Source organism: Anomaloglossus baeobatrachus, chromosome 12 (assembly GCF_048569485.1).
Source record: "Anomaloglossus baeobatrachus isolate aAnoBae1 chromosome 12, aAnoBae1.hap1, whole genome shotgun sequence".
Classification (NCBI taxonomy): Eukaryota; Metazoa; Chordata; class Amphibia; order Anura; family Aromobatidae; genus Anomaloglossus; species Anomaloglossus baeobatrachus.
The window spans coordinates 116,861,158-116,880,721 of NC_134364.1; the positions used below are offsets into that span (position 1 = coordinate 116,861,158).

Consider the following 19,564-nt stretch of genomic DNA (forward strand, 5'->3'; position numbering starts at 1 on the left):
AAGTAGTAAGAGGTGTAATTTGGTAAGCATTGCACGCTACATTATGTGTGGCAACCCACCCTAGATTGTGCAAGTCCATAATACATTTGGCACAACTATCAGACTGCTCTCAGCCAGTACAGATTAATATATCCACACTGTACTGGTAATGGGAATATATCAGTGAACCGATTAAACAATCTTTATGTGCAATTGTTAAAAAAAGTGAAAAGAACACAATCCCTTTAATATATTTGTCTTAAACATATCCCCTCCATATAGCAGCCCACTTTGCCACTTTTGGTGGATGGTATACATAGTGACTAAAGGGGTGAAACGCTCACCGATTTGCCCCCCCCCCCACATCTCATTTTGAGCTGCTCCGGTGGCAGTCCGACTGAAACGGATTATGGAATGAGACATCAATAGAAAAGGAGTGGATCTGCAATGTCCAGTATACAGAGCTGCACTGTTTGGCACCATACACTGTAATCCGGGATCACTCAGAGCTGATAACGTATCGACTCTGATATTGGACAACCCCTTTAAAAGGGACTTTGTCAGCACAGATTTACTATTCAAACCAAGTACAAGTGCTCGGTGCACCCCTGGTGTGGCCAAACAGTCCAGTGCACTTTTCCACCTACTTGTTTTCCATTTATCTTTAATCTTCTTCCTTCACTATTACGCCAAGTGTAAATAGACGGTGAGCAGAGATAGAGTTGGGAAGGTGCATTTACATCCATTAGTATAGTTTGCAACAATAAAGTTGTGAAGGTCTTGAGACAGCTCACTAGTTTTACCCATCATAAGATGTTTCTTGTGTGGTGCCTTTTTATTGAGACAGCTCACTGGTTTTACCCATAAGATGTTTCTTGTGTGGCACCTTTTTATTGAGACAGCTCACTGGTTTTACCCATCATAAGATGTTTCTTGTGTGGCACCTTTTTATTGAGACAGCTCACTGGGTTTACCCATCATAAGATGTTTCTTGTGTGGCACCTTTGTATTGAGACAGCTCACTGGTTTTACCCATCATAAAATGTTTCTTGTGTGGCACCTTTTTATTGAGACAGCTCACTGGTTTTACCCATCATAAGATGTTTCTTGTGTGGCACCTTTTTATAGGCCATAAGTTGAACCAGCTGATAATATTTTTCACTAAGTGGCAGGATCACTTTCCATGGCTTTTTCACCTCTCTTTCTTCATGTGTTCAATACATTTTCCCTGTGCCATTTCTCATTATTAAACATAACTTAATTTTTGGACATTATGGTTTGATTTCTTTGCCCGTGTGAATTGGATGGATCGTTACCAACATCTGGTGAGAAATTCATGTCAATAGCACCTTTAGAGATATATTTACTAAGAAGATTGGTGACGTGTCCAATACGTATTTCACCCGCTGTAAATATTTGGCCACACCAAGAGTGCACTGAGTGTCTGTGCTTGGTTTCACGAGTTATTTTGTGCTGACAGATTCCTTTGTGATGGTAGCAAATAGTATTCTTTTTCAATGCCCCCTTCAGATTGGGTCTTTTGCCTTATCTCATGGGCTTTGATAGCCAAATCTTGGGCCACCAAAACTGTTCTTTGGTTCTCCAGTGGGCCAGTCCTGCACTGATCTCACATACCCGTTGCCAATATTGCGACATAATCTTGATTTTGCAGTTGCTATCTGTTTCCTGGATATTCCAGGACTATTTTGTGCCAAATGTATTCTCCCACGGAGAAGACTGATCAGAAGCAGCATAATTTCGATTAGCACATTTAGCTTTCTCTTCAGACTTTATTAGATTTGAGGATTAGTCACATGAAGCAGAGTCAACTGGAACAGGTACAACAAGTTAATACAAATTCCCAGCTCCTTCATTCTCCTTGTAAAGTATAAAATCCTGAGTCACTTCTGATCCAAGTTTATTCTACGAGGAGTCAGCAATTCATCCAGTCACCAAACTGGGTCATCCAGATCAATTGTTAGCGCTGAATGTGATTGTGTTCATTTGAGTCATCCGGCAGTGATGCAGAAGTAGAACATCCAGCAGGACGGATGACGCGGGATCTGTGGAGCCGCTAAGCAGTCATGGTACATTACTACACTGCAATGTTAAAAAGTCAAAAACTTGAAAATCTGAGACCTGTCGAAATTACATGCTCTATTCACAAAGACATAAAATAGTTACTGATCCAATTATTAGGACAAATATGTGACCCAACTTTAAACTACTACATTACTAATTTTTTTGAGGCCTTTATAACATCTGGAATAGGGTGACAGAAGGAGCCTCCTCCTTCTGTCATACCATGATCTAGATGCAGCGTTGGTTATTGACCCTGGCATCTACGGCGTTATGGCAGTAGTGCCGCTTTCCCGGTTTAGTAACATACCGAGCACCTGCTCAGTTTTTGAGATGAGCAACCAAAAATGTTATCGGATGGTGGGAAGTAGTAGAGTTTGAAATACAACCTGTTAGATTATCCACCAGATTACAGCAGAATCCCCTGTAGAAATGGATTATTTTCTTAATGTAGATCTTACACATTCATTTCATATCATAAAGGGCTTAGGCGGGATTTGCACGTTGCGACATTGCAAGTCGATGCTGCGATGTCGCACGCGATAGTCCCCGCCCCCCTCGCAGCAGCGATATCTTGTGATTCCTGGCGTAGCGAACATTATCGCTACACCAGCTTCACATGCACTCACCTGCCCTGCGACAGCGCTCTGGCCGGCGTCCCGCCTCCTTCCTAAGTCAGAGCGACGTCACACGGCAGGCGGCCAATCAAAGCGGAGGGGCGGAGATGAGCAGGATGTAAACATCCCGCCCACCTTCTTCCTTCCGTATAGCCGCCGGTGGCAGGTAAGGTGATGTTCCTTGCTCCTGCGGCTTCATGCACAGCGATGTATGCTGCCGCAGGAACAAGGAACAACATCGTACCTGTCGCAGCAGCGTAATTTTGAAAAAGTCGGAGCCTACACCGATATGATAACGATGCTTTTGCGCTCGTTAATCGTATCATCAAGGATTTACACACTACAATGTAGAAACTGACGCCGGATGTGCGTCACTTTCGATTTGACCCCACCGACATCGCACGTGTGATGTTGCAACGTGCAAAGCCGCCCTAAGTCCAATGTCAGAAAGTCATCAACTATCTGCAGGATAGCTGATAACTCCTTGAACCCCCAACAATCCTAAGAATGGTGTAAAAGTTCTGGTGGTGGCGCTGATCTTGAGTTGGGATGATCCCTTTAATAATTAATAGGAATATGATGTAATCATAGGAAAAATGGTTTTCCTAATCCCTATGTGGTTAGGCTGTACCTGTAATTTTTTGTGCAACTTAACTGGGTATTTAAAAGCTCCTAAATACCTCTTTACTGTAACAGTAGTCACTGAAGCCATTAACGTGGTCAGAGGTTTCTGCCTCTGTATTAACATACAATACGCTATCCATATTCAGGACCGAAACTCATAACTATTTACACTCTAAATGGCATGCTTTCACATTCTGCAAATTTTTGGCACAGAAAAAAGTGAGTAGTGGCACTGATCCCTGAACTCCCTAACGTCCCTAGATGGGTCATTCTGACGTCATGTGCCTAGTAGTGATGAGCGGACTCGCAGATAACCAGGAGCGGCTGATCCCAGTGATCCTGCTTCTAAAATTCAGTTCCGGGCTGGATTACGGTCCTCATATAAGTCTATGGGGACGAGAATCTGGCAATTAAAAATGATGGGAGATGGGAGCAGGCATGCTGTACTTACTGAGGCTCCGGCAAGGTTGCACGCTGCTCCCAGACCTTGCATTCACTTCCTGGGCCACTAATTACTGCTCATCCATATGCACTGCTTTTCCCGCTCACCGGTGCCTGTGATTGGCTGCAGTCAGATGCACCTCCACCCTGAGTGGCAGTATGTCAACTGACTGCAACCAATCACAGGCGCCAGGATGGCCGGTGGGCGGGGAAAGCAGTGCAACTGTCTGCGGGTCAGTATCATGGTATAAAAATAAATATAATAAAACAATTGGCGTATGCTCCCCTGTATTATGATGCCCAGCATAGATAGAGCCTACAGCTACAGGCTGCAGCCCTCAGCCATGCGCCTATCTTGGCTAAGAGAATTTGCATGCAGCTTTTTTTTTTAAATTATTTAAATAAATAATTTATAAAAATGACATGCAGTCCCCCTCAATTTTGATACCCAGCCAAGATAAAGCCCGACAGCTTGGGGCTGGCATTCTCAGGCTGGGGAGGTCCAGCCTAAAAATATCAGCACCCAGCTGCCCGTAATTGTCACATCCCTTAGGCGTTTTTCCAGGCTCTTCCCGATTGCCCTGGTACGGTGGCAATCGGGGTAATAAAGAGGTTAATAACAGGCCACAGCTGCTATGAAGCTCTAGATTAGTAATGGGGGGTGTCATAGACACCTGCCATCACTAATCTGTAAGTGAAAGTAAATAAACACAAACTCCAAAAAAATCGTTTATTTGGAAAAAAAAAGACAAAAAAACCCTCTTTCACCACTTTAGTAACCCTCAAAACACCCCTGCAGATCAGACGTAATCCACACGAGGTCGCACAATGATTCAGCTTTGCTACATCTGAACCTCACAGCGTGCCATTATGGAACATAATCACCCGCAGTGAGCTCCAGAGAATGAATGAGCCTCAGCGATCAGCGGTGACGTCACTCAGTGTTTGCCAGAGGTCGGCACTATCAGTGTTATAGGACTGGTGGGGTGGGGGCACAGCCCCATACTTTAACAGTGACAGTGCCAGCCAAGGGCAGGGGGTGCAGGGCTGCCTGACTCCCGGCCTTTAACCAAGCGTCTCCAAGGGTCTTTTGTGGTTAATAAAGAGGGCAAATGGGGTGCTGTATTTTAATTCAAATAAAGGATTTTTCTCTGTTTGAGTTTTTTTCTTTTTACTTATAGGATTAGTGATGGGGGGTCTCATAGACCCCCTACCCAACACTAATTCTGGGCTTGAGTCATTAACCCCTATTACCCCGATTGCCACCGCACCAGGGCAATTGGAAAGAGCCGGGTAAAGGGCTGGGATTGTTGCAGCTAATGGGCTGCAGGCTGCTATTCTTAGCCTGGGAGGTCCTAATAATCATAGAGCTCCCCAGGTCGAGAATACCAGCCCCCAGCTGTCGGGTTTTATCTTGTCTGGGTATCAAAATTGGGGGACAGCCCGCCGTTTTTTTAAAATTATTTTTGTATATTTTATTTTTTTAATTCGCCGCATGCTGTTCCTCTTATTGTGATACACAGCCAAGATGGGCACGTGGTTGGGGGCTGCAGCCTGTAGCTGTAGGCCTTATCTGTGCTGGGTATCATAATATAGGGGTACCCTAAACCAATTGTTTTGCTTATTTTTATACCACAAACCTGACCCGCAGACAATTGCACTGCTTTCCCCACCCACCAGCCATCCTGGTGCATGTGATTGGGTGCAGTCACACAGGCTGGGAGCATGTCTGACAGCAACCAATCACAGATGCCAGGACTGCCAGTGGGCGGGAAAAGCAGTGCATATGGATCAGCAATGATATGCAGCCCAGGAAGTGAAGGAGAGGCCACAGGAGCAGAGTACAGCTGTGTGAGAGCAGTGTACAGCCGTGCCAGAGCCTTCGTAAGTATGAAGTGCTTGCTTCATTCTTATTTTCTTTATTTTTTTTTTTATTTCCTAAATGCCGGATCTGGATCAATATCTGGAATCACGAGCCCGGGTCCGGCAACCTGGCACATTTGAAACCGCACAGATCCAGACTTTTACAGTCCGGGGCCGCCCATCACTAGTGCCTAGCTGTAACACCTGCCTGGATTAACAGACTCAGATGGGATGTAATGGACAGGCTAGAGGGAAGCCACTCACCAAGCAGGACCCCCAGAACCCTGAAACCCTTTAACCCCATACAGGGATTTGGAATTACACAGGGAACTGGAGATCACTACCTGTGGAAGGCTGCAATCCGAGAAAGTAGTAGTCAGGCAGGGTCATACCAGGAATAGCAGAACAGGGACAGAATCGGCAGGCAAGGACGTAATCAGAAAACGTAGCAGAGGTCAAATCCGGATCGGGCAGCGAGGTACAAAAACAGCCGGCAGGAGGGTAGTCAGAAAACACGCAGAAGTCATCACACAGGAATCACAAAACAGAATAGGGCGGACCAGGAGCCAGGAAAATCAGAACTATCTCTGGCAGAGGTCAGCAGACAGGAGGGGAAATAAGAAGGGTGTGGTGTCTTCCCATTGGCTGTAGCTGAACGCTGGCAACTTCAGCTGGAAGACACATGCCACCCACAGTCAGCCAGTGGCACTGCAGATCCCAAGATAACCCAGCCCAGTGGATGATCGGAGCCTGCGCCCATCGGTGCCGCTGGCATCGACTCCTCTCCCATCACCAGCACCATCCACGGCAGGAACACGGCGTCGCCTGGCGATCGGAGCAGAAGTCGCTGGAGCGGACTCCGGTGGTGACGTAACACTAGCCCTTTGCTGACCCCGGACTTACCCTGACTAGTGAGTAGGTCAGCAAGACACTAATCCCATAACTACAATAAACCAACACAAGGAAAGTAAGACAAAACGGGATGCGGAAAGACAAAAAAAAATAACACTCCTAGGTTTCTTTAGCAGGAACTTTACAGCTGCAACTGAAACAACACCTCAGTTACTACAGATCCAGGCTTCTTCAAAGTGATCAGTATAGAGATTCTATCACAGGCAAAAAGTAAAGCCAGGAATGGGTAAATATTGCGGAAGGGCTTGATGACAAAATGCTGCAGCTGTGATTAAGTTAATGAGTAATCTCAGCCAGAAATGAAAGAGTTCTTAATCCTTTCAGCGTCAAAAGTAATCTCCAACACAATATGTAACCTCCAGACTTGACACACTCGTGCACCCCATTCTTGTGATCACCAGGGATTCCAGTGATTGAACACCAATGATTAAACCTTTATCATCTATCTAGTGGACATGCAATATGTTATTGATTGGACAAGCCTTAAAACATAACAACATGGAAAACCAAGTCTCTGGGTGCCACTGCCCTCTTGAGGGGAGCTCGTCCGGGTATCCGTCCCCTGCAACACTGTCTGATGGTCCTGGGAACTCCAACCCCCCAGCTTCCTCTCACTTTGCTCCCCTGGAGCCGACTACTCTATCACCTCCCACCAGTCTGCCTGACCCCTAGGTGGGCGGCCCTATTCCAGCTTAGCAACCCACTGGTGTGAGGTGTGATTAGGATTTTGGATACTGGTGGAGGCAGTGCTGCAAGTTGGGAACCCAGAACCAAGAGGAGTTGAGTCCTGCACTAAGAATAAAGAGCGTGCAGTACCCTGTGACGCCCTGACTAGTCCAGGGGCATCACACAAGAGGAGCTGATCAGATTGATATAATTTTTATAAGAAAAAGTTTTAGTAAATCTTGCATTCTATTAAATGAAATCCATGGTGTTTCAATATACGAGTCCAGTAGGCGGTCCATGTATGACTGTCTGCAGAGAGCTGTCAATCACTAGTAAGATCGCCCACTGGACTCATACATATACAAGCACCAGAGATTTTAATTAATAAAATTTATGTTATATATATTTGTGGGGAAATAATTCAGTATATCAGTCTGCTCAGCTTTTCCTTCTCTATATTGTACTGTCCAGAGATCGGAATGTATGATATTCCCTGTAACAATATGGAGTCTTATCATCAATGCGCAATAGAAAAATACTCAGAGGATTGCCAATACTACCCCATACTCAGATCATCTTGTTGGAGACAATGATGGACTCCTCATCAGCCATCTCCGCTCTGCACTAATGTGGTGTAACACTCACCACCAGGGGGCGCAGGTGCACTGGAATGGTGTAGAGTTCCTAGGTGTAGTGAGGCACTTGCCCGCTAGGGGTCACTAGTACCAAGGCGGGGATGGTCTGTAGAGTAGTCAATTAAGGCAAGTGTCAGAAGCCAGGAGGTCACGTCAGTACAGAGGAGCAAGAGAAGCCGAGGTCACGTGCAAGCCGGTGGTCAGTAAGCCAGGAAGTAGCGTCAGGTACAGAAGGGGAGCAGAGCCCTGGTCAGAGAAGAAGCCGGGGTCAGAAGCCGGGAAGACACAAAAGGTACAGAGGAGAGAGCAGGGCCATGGTCACAAAACAGGTCAAGGGTCAGGGAGACAGTCAGTACAGACAATACGGGAAGGATGGAGGTCAGGGAATGGGATGCAAGGTAATAGGACAAAATCAGGGACAACTCACGGAAACCAGAAGCGTACAGTGCAGAGCTGGCACTATTACTGGCGGCGTTCTGGGTGAAACAGCTCCAAAAATAAGGCAGAGTGATCACCCGGAACGAGGCACAACCGAATAAGCCATTCCCACCAAGTCTGAAGCTAGAGAATACAGACAACAAGAAACCACCTAGGACGCAATGGCTCTGCAGAGCCATGAGTAAACTTGACATGAGGTAATTGGGTTCCTGGCTTGATTATATACCTAGTCATGTTTAAAGATTCATCAAAGGGGTTGTCCACGACTTGGACAACCCTTTTCCCAATTACTACATTCCCCCAATGCGCTTCCAGTGACGGTGCCGTTCCAGCGACTCCTGTAAACTGAAAAATAAGGAGCGCTGATAGTGTAATACCAACAGATCAGTGAGGTAGATCAGGAAAAATACACTCACCTGAAAAGGTTGTGAGATAGTCACAACCACTGATAGAGCATAGGATGAAGGCGTCTGCTGCCGCCCCACAAGGATGTGCATACAAATCAGAGTGAAGAGGGGGTTAATGCCGCGCATCAGCCAAAATGAAGATGTAGCACGTTGATGTTATGAACGTATTCTTTTATTCCATCGGTCTACGCGTTTCGAGGATACACCTCTTCTTCAGGACCAGTGCATCAACATAGATACTATGTTGATGCACTGGTCCTGAAGAAGAGGTGTATCCTCGAAACGCGTAGACCGATGGAATAAAAGAATACGTTTATAACATCAACGTGCTACATCTTCATTTTGGCTGATGCGCGGCATTAACCCCCTCTTCACTCTGGTTCCAGCGACTCCATGAGCCCTGCAGCCAATCAGCAGTCGCTTCACTCACTTCTTTCAGACAAAACTGACACCTAGAAGATGTGAATGCTGCTGCTCTCTGACCCCCTCCTGATGTCCATTACATACGAAAGAAATGAGATTGAAGCGGCTTCTAATTGGCTGCAGGGCTCACGGCGCCACCATCGCTGGAACGACACTGACAATGGACGATCACTGAGGGACTATAGCAATTGGGAAGGGATTCTCCGAGTAGTGGACAACCCCTTTAAGATTGGGGCTACACAGCAATCTGGGCCTTGACACAAGTCACAGTTCTGACCAGTGGTGAGAATATGCAGCTGCCCTGAATTGTTGATCTTCAGGAGCGCACCAACCCCTGACAACCAGGAAGCTGGAAAGAAGAGGAGCAATGTGCTCCTGAAGATTAGACGAGACAAACCCATATGAGAACGACTGATGGCAAATTGATGGTAAAGTGGGCACATTGACCAAAAATCACTGATGAAAACTGGTCTACAAAAAAAACAACAAAGGATGTGTGAATAAGCCAAACACGGAGGTGTTGCCGTACAAACCCGTGAGCCGATTTGGACGTGGTCTTCCGCCTCCCCCTCATATCACTGTGTGTAAGACCAATTTCAAAATGTTAATATCCTACACACAGGAGGATACAGACTGAAGAAGGCCCCTGTGGAAAACGTCCATTCAAAATGCACAATTGAAGCCACTTTGGGGGTAGAAATGGGCCCCCTAGCCTCCCGGGCCCCTTGGTTGCATCAATGATATGTCCACCTCGGGGTAGAAGTGTTACATCTGGATATTTTTGCATCTAAAATAAAAATATAAACTTTCACCCCCTGATTACCGGATGATGTGGCTCATCTCTTATCGATATTATTCGGCATTATAAGGCCCCCTTTTCCCGTTGCCCACAACTTTCCTTCTGGTGACCTAAGACGTCTTGGTAAGCGTGCAGATTGCATGTCAACCACTGAGGCATCTGCAAACCTCCTCTACCTGTGTCAGATACGCCCCACCCTGTAATCAAACTCCCAGTAAGGTAAAAAAAAAAAAAAAGTGCAAACATGTCAGGTTTCCTCTCTCCACCCCGCCGCGCTCCCATGCTTTCTCCTTCCTTCTCCTTTTTCTGCGCTCACATTCCCTGAGAGCGGATTATTTTATGCCGGTGACCTGGTGGCTTCTGATCTCTGCAGGTAAGTGACCCCAGGGTGGGTTTTCGTCATTTTTCTGCCTTTCTTGTCCTATGAGGAGGCAACTCGTAAAACTGAGAGGACAGGACTTAGCTTACCTGTGCACTAAGGAAAGGGTTAAGAGCGCTTTGTCGTGCAGCTCTGACCCCGACGGTTAGGCTTTCACGGGATTTTGAATTTTTTAACACTGTCCCCAAGTCAAAAAGCCAAGGAAGTACAATAGTGGTCAGCTTGTATGTAAAGTATGTGGTCAGCGTGAGCGAGCAGACCACAAAGGTCGCAGCTCGCTGGATAAAGCGCAGCTTCAGCGGTAGGTGACCTGTCGGAGCACGCTGGATCTCTCCGGTAGGCATTCACCGGTGGAATCGGTTATACTCAAAAATATCCTTTTATTTATATTATTATTATTATTATTATTATTATTATTATTATTATTATTTTTAAATACCTTTCTGAAAAAAAAAGGTTTTTAGGCGATAAGGTCTTTTAACTCTTTAGAGCAGCATTGTTGGGGCACCATGTTACGTGCACCAATCTCGATTGTTATCTTAAACCCTTCTTAAAATCCCAGACCGCGCACTTTTATTACCTGACTTCTTTTTTTGGAAACCTTTGCAATTTGCAGGAAAACTTGAGTTTTTTTTTTCTTTTAACATCGCTTTGATTACACAGTTAAAAAAGAAGCTGCTCGTAAATCTACCCCCAGGCTACGTTCCCACGATGAAGATTTTTGGCATCTTTTTGGTTCAGATTTTACCTATTCTTTTCGGGAAAAGATCCAAAATCCACAGGTTAAAAAAAAAAAAAAAGACCATAAAAGTGAAAAAAAAAAAATGGATTTTAGCTGCATAAATGCCACGGATTTTAGCGACGTGCATAAAATCTGCACCAAATACACAATAGGTATGAATTTCACATCCAGATTTTTGGATGCAAATTACACTGTCAACATGGAAAAGAGAACAACTGTGCAAGGGACTTTCTCAGTGACCCACTTTACATCATGTGGCTGAAGAAGTGACACACCCGCAGTTATTTGATATGTAACACGTGTTATGTGTACAAATATGGCATATATATATATATATTTGTGTTTGTGACTATATCGCACAGCAGTTGTAGCATTGCATTCACGTCATTCTTGGTTGCGGAGCATTGTCTGCAGTGTTGTGTTGTGGAGTAACCTGATATAGGGAACAATAGATTACGGTTTGGTTTATGGCTCATCTCGTGACCGTAGTTGGAAAACCGTTTAGTTCGAGACGTTGGCAACACATGTACAAATCTGGCAATATGAATCTTCCCTTAAAGGGGTCATGCAGGATTAGAAAAAAGGGGATTGCTATTTTTCATCCAAAAGTGGTTCTAACAACTTTATGTACTTGAATAGCAATGACTAATGCAATACCAAATATGGCCACTAACAAGAGAGGCGCTGTTTGTAATCCCAGGCTAATTCTTTCATTTACATTTGCAGAGTGTGTGAAAAGATACATAATTTATAGTATTATTAAATAGGCCAAAAATGTCTTCATCTGCACACACTGGATTTTAGCATGCACTTGCACATTATATGCATGATTTTATCTGCACACACTGGATTTTAGCACGCACTTGCACATTATATGCATGATTTATCTGCACACACAGGATTTTAGCATGCACTTGCACATTATATGCATGATTTATCTGCACACACAGGGTTTTAGCATGCACTTGCACATTATATGCATGATTTATCTGCACACACAGGATTTAGCATGCACTTGCACATTATATGCATGATTTATCTGCACACACGGGATTTTAGCATGCACTTGCAGATTATATGCATGATTTTATCTGCACACACAGGATTTTAGCATGCACTTGCACATTATATGCATGATTTATCTGCACACACAGGATTTTAGCATGCACTTGCACATTAGATGCATGATTTTAGCATGCACTTGCACATTATATGCATGAATTTATCTGCACACACAGGGTTTTAGCATGCACTTGCACATTATATGCATGATTTATCTGCACACACAGGGTTTTAGCATGCACTTGCACATTATATGCATGATTTTATCTGCACACACAGGGTTTTAGCATGCACTTGCACATTATATGCATGATTTTATCTGCACACACGGGATTTTAGCATGCACATGCACATTATATGCATGATTTATCTGCACACACAGGATTTTAGCATGCACTTGCACATTATATGCATGATTTATCTGCACACACAGGGTTTTAGCATGCACTTGCACATTATATGCATGATTTATCTGCACACACAGGGTTTTAGCATGCACTTGCACATTATATGCATGATTTTATCTGCACACACTGGATTTTAGCATGCACTTGCACATTAGATGCATGATTTTATCTGCACACACGGGATTTTAGCATGCACTTGCACATTATATGCATGATTTATCTGCACACACAGGATTTTAGCATGCACTTGCACATTATATGCATGATTTTATCTGCACACACTGGATTTTAGCATGCACTTGCACATTATATGCATGATTTTATCTGCACACACAGGGTTTTAGCATGCACTTGCACATTAGATGCATGATTTATCTGCACACACAGGATTTTAGCATGCACTTGCACATTATATGCATGATTTATCTGCACACACAGGATTTAGCATGCACTTGCACATTATATGCATGATTTTATCTGCACACACTGGATTTTAGCATGCACTTGCACATTATATGCATGATTTTATCTGCACACACAGGGTTTTAGCATGCACTTGCACATTATATGCATGATTTATCTGCACACACAGGGTTTTAGCATGCACTTGCACATTATATGCATGATTTATCTGCACACACAGGGTTTTAGCATGCACTTGCACATTATATGCATGATTTTATCTGCACACACTGGATTTTAGCATGCACTTGCACATTAGATGCATGATTTTATCTGCACACACAGGATTTTAGCATGCACTTGCACATTATATGCATGATTTATCTGCACACACAGGGTTTTAGCATGCACTTGCACATTAGATGCATGATTTTATCTGCACACACTGGATTTTAGCATGCACTTGCACATTATATGCATGATTTATCTGCACACACAGGATTTAGCATGCACTTGCACATTATATGCATGATTTTATCTGCACACACAGGGTTTTAGCATGCACTTGCACATTATATGCATGATTTTATCTGCACACACTGGATTTTAGCATGCACTTGCACATTATATGCATGATTTTATCTGCACACACAGGGTTTTAGCATGCACTTGCACATTATATGCATGATTTATCTGCACACACAGGGTTTTAGCATGCACTTGCACATTATATGCATGATTTATCTGCACACACAGGATTTTAGCATGCACGTGCACATTATATGCATGATTTATCTGCACACACAGGATTTAGCATGCACTTGCACATTATATGCATGATTTTATCTGCACACACAGGATTTTAGCATGCACTTGCACATTATGATGCATATGATTTTATACCCACATCTATGAATTTATACACACAAATGCACAAAGTCCTATAAAATAAACATATAAACATACATTGATGTGCTTTTCCATATACACAGAGGAATAATTACAAATACATATATACTCTGAATTCACAGCAGATTATTGTACTTCCAAAAGAATTTAGAATTACCCTCTATTGGTCCCAGCAGCCTCCTAACCATACTATCCCCAGTCACTAGGTGCAGTTTCCATTCCCACTGATAACGCAGCCAATACTATCCTCCACCCCTATAGTGATTACAAGCAGTTTCCTTCCCAGAATTGTCACAATAGTCCCTAAAGTGCAATCATGGCAGCCTTCTCCCCAGAAATCCCTAATCCTGCCGTTTGTCTGCTACATACACACACATAGGCACGCTCCTCTGGCCTCTGCTGTATCCAGTGCGCATCACCGGCTCTCAGCAGGCCGGCCAGACAAGCTTTGCTCTGATAGGCTCAGCACAAACACACCTTCCTCCGAGGAGCAGGGACAGAAACAGGCTGAGGTCAGTGGATGCTTTGTGGGTCTATATGCACCTCAGGGTCTCTGTGTGGCTGTACAGCCCTAAACATCCGAAAGTAGAGGGGGCGGCACATGCCCTCCCGCCCCCGCTCTCCCTCATCTTGCCACCCAAACACATTGAAGCTTCCGAATCCAGTGTTTTGTTTTTCTTTTTGTTCCTGATCTTCTCATTTCTTAGATATGGCCTCATCTTCCTTTTTTTGCCAACTGTACATGGTCCTCACCTTTTTGTGACAGTCTGCTTGAGGACCACACCCATTTGGCTAAAAAGATAACATTTTGGCTGTGTCCGCACTTTGCGTCGTCGTAGTTGCAGTTCTAAACGCATCCTCTGGCAGAAATTGCTTTTGACCACAAATTCGTGGTAAATACGCGTGCGTTTTTACCGTGTTTTTGTCGCCTTTTTAGCGCTTTTTACCTGCATTTCCATTGCTTAAAGTCAGATGCGTTTTGATTACAAAGACACTACTCAATAAAGTTTTGACATACAAACACAATGAAAAAAGGGAAAAAAAATGAAAAAAAAAATTAATTATTTAAATCTTACCGAAAATAGTTTTATTTCATATAATTGTAGCGGTTTTATACTATTTATCGCTATAATTCCAATCAATTAATATTTTTAATTAATTTAATTGTCGGACTATGTGTGTGTGTAAAGGGACATATCATTTCATTATTTTGATGTCATATATAAATGCATTAAACGCATTGTTTCTGCAGCTAAAAAGCAGGTAAAACGCTGGAATTTTGATGTTTGCTGCTTATTACAACTTCTCATTGACTTCAATGTTAGCAAAACGCCGCCTAAATGGCAAAAACAACTGACATGCTGCTTCTTTGAACGCAGAGGTTTCCCCCCAAATTTATGCAAATTAAGCACAGCGTTTTGAACTGTAAAGTGCGCACAAGAAATCCCCATTTTCCATAGACTTTGCTGGGAAATCACAACGCATGCATTTTGGCATGAAAACGCTGCAGTTCAAAACGCTGCAGAAACGCAGGTAAAAACGCAAAGTGCGCACATAGCCTTATATACATGGAAGAGGAGGCCATATCTCAGGAACAGTGAGACATATGAAGAAAATGAAAACGACATCGGATTAAAGAGAATGGTGGCTTTTTCAACAGGTAGAAAATAATTATACATTTATGGCATGGTCCTTTTTTTGGGTGGTGTCCATAGATCATACACCCATAGGTGTCACTATAGCAGTAGTTCCTCATCTGTACTAATAAATTGGAAACCCTAATCTACCCCAATATATTGGCTTTGTTCTGGTGGTCTTATGATCGGTCTGCACTAGCAGATGGGGTCCAAAGATTCCTGCTCCACTATCGACCTCTGTTGTAAATCAACACTGGGACTATGGTAATCTCTCATCCGACAGCCTTTCTATTGCATGAATGGGAACTGGTGGTCACAGGACAAATGTATCCTTCGTAGGAGGCAGGAGTCCTCCACCATTAAGTTGGCGAAGACGTGCTGTTACTTTGGTCCCTGATCTGTCCTAAATGATATGGAGGATAATGTACAAACTGTACAAACCAAGCACTGGTGCTCAGTGCACCCTTGGTGTGGCCAAACATCTAAGTGCACCTCCCCACCTGCTTACTTTCCCTGTATCTCCATCCTCCCCTCTCTGATTGAAAGCTCTGGCGTCATAAATCCAGAGAAGGGGGCGATGGAGGAAAAACAAAAAGGTGGGAAAGTGGACTTAAATGTTTGGCCACACCAAGGGTGCACCGAGCGCATGTGCTTTGTTTGAACAGTCATTTTCCTGCTGACAGTCCTTTTAAAGTTGGAAGAAAAATGGTGAAGAAATATGAGTGTAACCCACCAGATAGGCTTGGAGTGGTTTCCTATAGGACAATGTTATATTATAATGTCCCTGGGAACACGTGGTATATTCAGCTTTTTTATGATGCTTATAACGTCTTCAGTTTGCATTATCTGCTCAGCACAGAGATCACGATCATAGAAATGTCCATTACCGATGCTCATTCCTGGCATTCATTACTGGAGTACAATGACCCGGTTGCCATAGGATGGAAAAGTCTGTCTATATTAGTGTCACTCGCAAGATCGGAATCTGTACTGAAAGTTTTTGGGTTCTTCCTCCCCGTATGTGAAAATTCAACTTGATAAACCATATTTCCCATCTATTTTAGGCACAGAGGGACTGCTGGCTGGGTTGTCCCACACATTAGTTTGCTGTGACATACTATTAGCATCAATGAAACCTGCAGTGAACGTCTGTTGGCTTTTGTGACGCCCCTGGACTATCGGGTCGTCACAGGGTACTGCAGACGCTGCCCTTCCGTGCAGTATTCCACCTCTCTCTTGGTTCTGGGTCCCTAACTAAATGGTGTTACCTCCAACAGCAAATCACATCCTAGATACACCCTGCACCACACCCACCAGACACACCAGTGGACGGCTTGAGTGGAATAGAGTCACCCACCTGGGGGGTCAGGGAGCGGAGGTGAGGAGTGTAGTCAGTGTGAGAGTCGGTGTGTAGAGTGAGAGGAGGTCGGGAGCCGTGTCTCCTTGGAAAGCTGTCTAGGTTGCAGACGGTGGTCTGGGCCTAGAGGAGTCAGACCCCTGGTCGCAGGGGATTGTAGCAAGGTGCCTGGATCTGTCGGGGACAGCCGGCAGCCTAGCACTATTACTGGTCTGGGACCTAAGGCACGACGGGGTACGTGGACCCTAGGACGGGGGGGTAGCTTTAGGCAACCCGACAATTCACCTGAGGAGAACAGAGCCTTTATGATCTGTTCCCACCCACTCCAGAATCGGGGCATTAGCGCAACAAGGGGGATAGGACTTTCCAATCCAAAACGGTCCAGAAAATCCAAAGCATGAGCCCTGAGAGCAAGCTCCCACACTTAGCCACAGTGTGTATAGGGAAAGGCAAGTTGGTGAACCCTGACCGAACCTACCGCTGGGCCCTGCGGTCCCTCACCACCCTAGATAGGTTCCGCACCTATGCGCCGAGCCGGATACCTGGCCCTAGGTATCCCTAGTGCTGGACCCTAAATAGGGAACGAATGGAATGAGCTATTCATCAACCCCACTAAACACTAAAGGAAGACACAAGTAGGAGACACGGGGGAAAGTGCATGAACTACTTATCCACAGATGACTCAGGTAGAAGTTCAGCAAAGCTTTCAGCAATGATACCACAGAGGCGCACAAGCCACCTGCTTGCAACCAAGGCTGGAATGAACTTAAAAATATCACCAGCACCAGTCCAAGGAAGGAAGGGGTTTATAAGCACCAAGAGAATAGTGATAATCAGCAGCTGGGTGGAAGGAGAGCTCCTGCTGGGTCCAAAAGGGGGAGAGATGAATCCAGCAGGAAAGCTACCTATACCAATGTATACTGACAGCAGGAACAAAGGAAAGTCAGGGAACATTCTGCGCTGTGACCTTCTCTTGCCAGAAACCACAGGACTGTCTGTCACCCGTGACAATTACAGTATTATAGTGAATTGTAAAAGGGATCACAGATTTTAGTCTTCAAAGATAGTTTAAAATTGTAATTTTTTTAATGAGTAGATATAATAAAATATATCACAATCACTGTTTTTTTTTTTGGGTCAGTTTGGAATGTAAATTGATCAGAAAGTCATATGTACCCAAACATGGTACCAACAAAACTACAGCTTCTGTTGACTAAAAAAGTAATAGCCCTTGGAAGGAAAGGAGGCAAATGCAAAGAGGGGTCCATTGGGACTGTATCGACCATGGCTGGGGTTCAGAGAACCTGAAATTGGGGGCCTTGAAAGCCCCCTGTCTGAATAAAGCCGTAGTGTGAGACTGACTGAGACAGCCGTTCCATAAAGTGAATAGAGCAGTGGTAGGACCCCAGCAGTCAGGCATTTATTACTTATCCTGTGAAAAGGTAATACATGTATTGAGTGGGATAACCCCTTAAAGGTCCCTTAGATAAGATAAAATAATATTGGAGCAGATTCCCATTGGTAATGACGGGCTTGGCCAACAGTGTGTGGGGGCTCTAGACTGCTGATATCGGGGGGCGTTAAGGATCTGGCATTTCTGATTTTGGACTGCTGACATAAGGTGCCATCTGAGCACTAAATGTGTATGGGCGAGCCACCGGAGATAGTTGCCGGTTGAACAGTAGGCCACCGGAGATAGTTGCCGGTTGAACGGTAGGCCACCGGAGATGGTTGCCGGTTGAACGGTAGGCCACCGGAGATGGTTGCCGGTTGAACGGTAGGCCACCGGAGATGGTTGCCGGTTGAACGGTAGGCCACCGGAGATGGTTGCCGGTTGAACGGTAGGCCACCGGAGATGGTTGCCGGTTGAACGGTAGGCCACCGGAGATGGTTGCCGGTTGAACGGTAGGCCACCGGAGATGGTTGCCGGTTGAACGGTAGGCCACCGGAGATGGTTGCCGGTTGAACGGTAGGCCACCGGAGATGGTTGCCGGTTGAACGGTAGGCCACCGGAGATGGTTGCCGGTTGAACGGTAGGCCACCGGAGATGGTTGCCGGTTGAACGGTAGGCCACCGGAGATGGTTGCCGGTTGAACGGTAGGCCACCGGAGATGGTTGCCGGTTGAACGGTAGGCCACCGGAGATGGTTGCCGGTTGAACGGTAGGCCACCGGAGATGGTTGCCGGTTGAACGGTAGGCCACCGGAGATGGTTGCCGGTTGAACGGTAGGCCACCGGAGATGGTTGCCGGTTGAACGGTAGGCCACCGGAGATGGTTGCCGGTTGAACGGTAGGCCACCGGAGATGGTTGCCGGTTGAACGGTAGGCCACCGGAGATGGTTGCCGGTTGAACGGTAGGCCACCGGAGATGGTTGCCGGTTGAACGGTAGGCCACCGGAGATGGTTGCCGGTTGAACGGTAGGCCACCGGAGATGGTTGCCGGTTGAACGGTAGGCCACCGGAGATGGTTGCCGGTTGAACGGTAGGCCACCGGAGATGGTTGCCGGTTGAACGGTAGGCCACCGGAGATGGTTGCCGGTTGAACGGTAGGCCACCGGAGATGGTTGCCGGTTGAACGGTAGGCCACCGGAGATGGTTGCCGGTTGAACGGTAGGCCACCGGAGATGGTTGCCGGTTGAACGGTAGGCCACCGGAGATGGTTGCCGGTTGAACGGTAGGCCACCGGAGATGGTTGCCGGTTGAACGGTAGGCCACCGGAGATGGTTGCCGGTTGAACGGTAGGCCACCGGAGATGGTTGCCGGTTGAACGGTAGGCCACCGGAGATG

At 45.4% G+C, this 19,564-nt stretch overlaps 1 protein-coding gene across 5 annotated transcripts in view; it reads left to right on the forward strand.

Moving 5' to 3' along the window:
• PAK6 (p21 (RAC1) activated kinase 6) overlaps positions 1 to 19,564 on the forward strand; it is a 103,563-nt gene that overhangs the window by 35,365 nt on the left and 48,634 nt on the right. The window contains exon 1 of one of the 5 annotated variants that reach the window (XM_075330330.1): positions 10,155 to 10,256. The exons of the other annotated variants lie outside the window; for them this stretch is intronic. The gene's annotated coding sequence lies outside the window, so the exon portion shown is untranslated. Of the gene's footprint in view, positions 1 to 10,154; positions 10,257 to 19,564 lie in introns of those variants that run through there. 5 annotated transcript variants of the gene reach the window in all.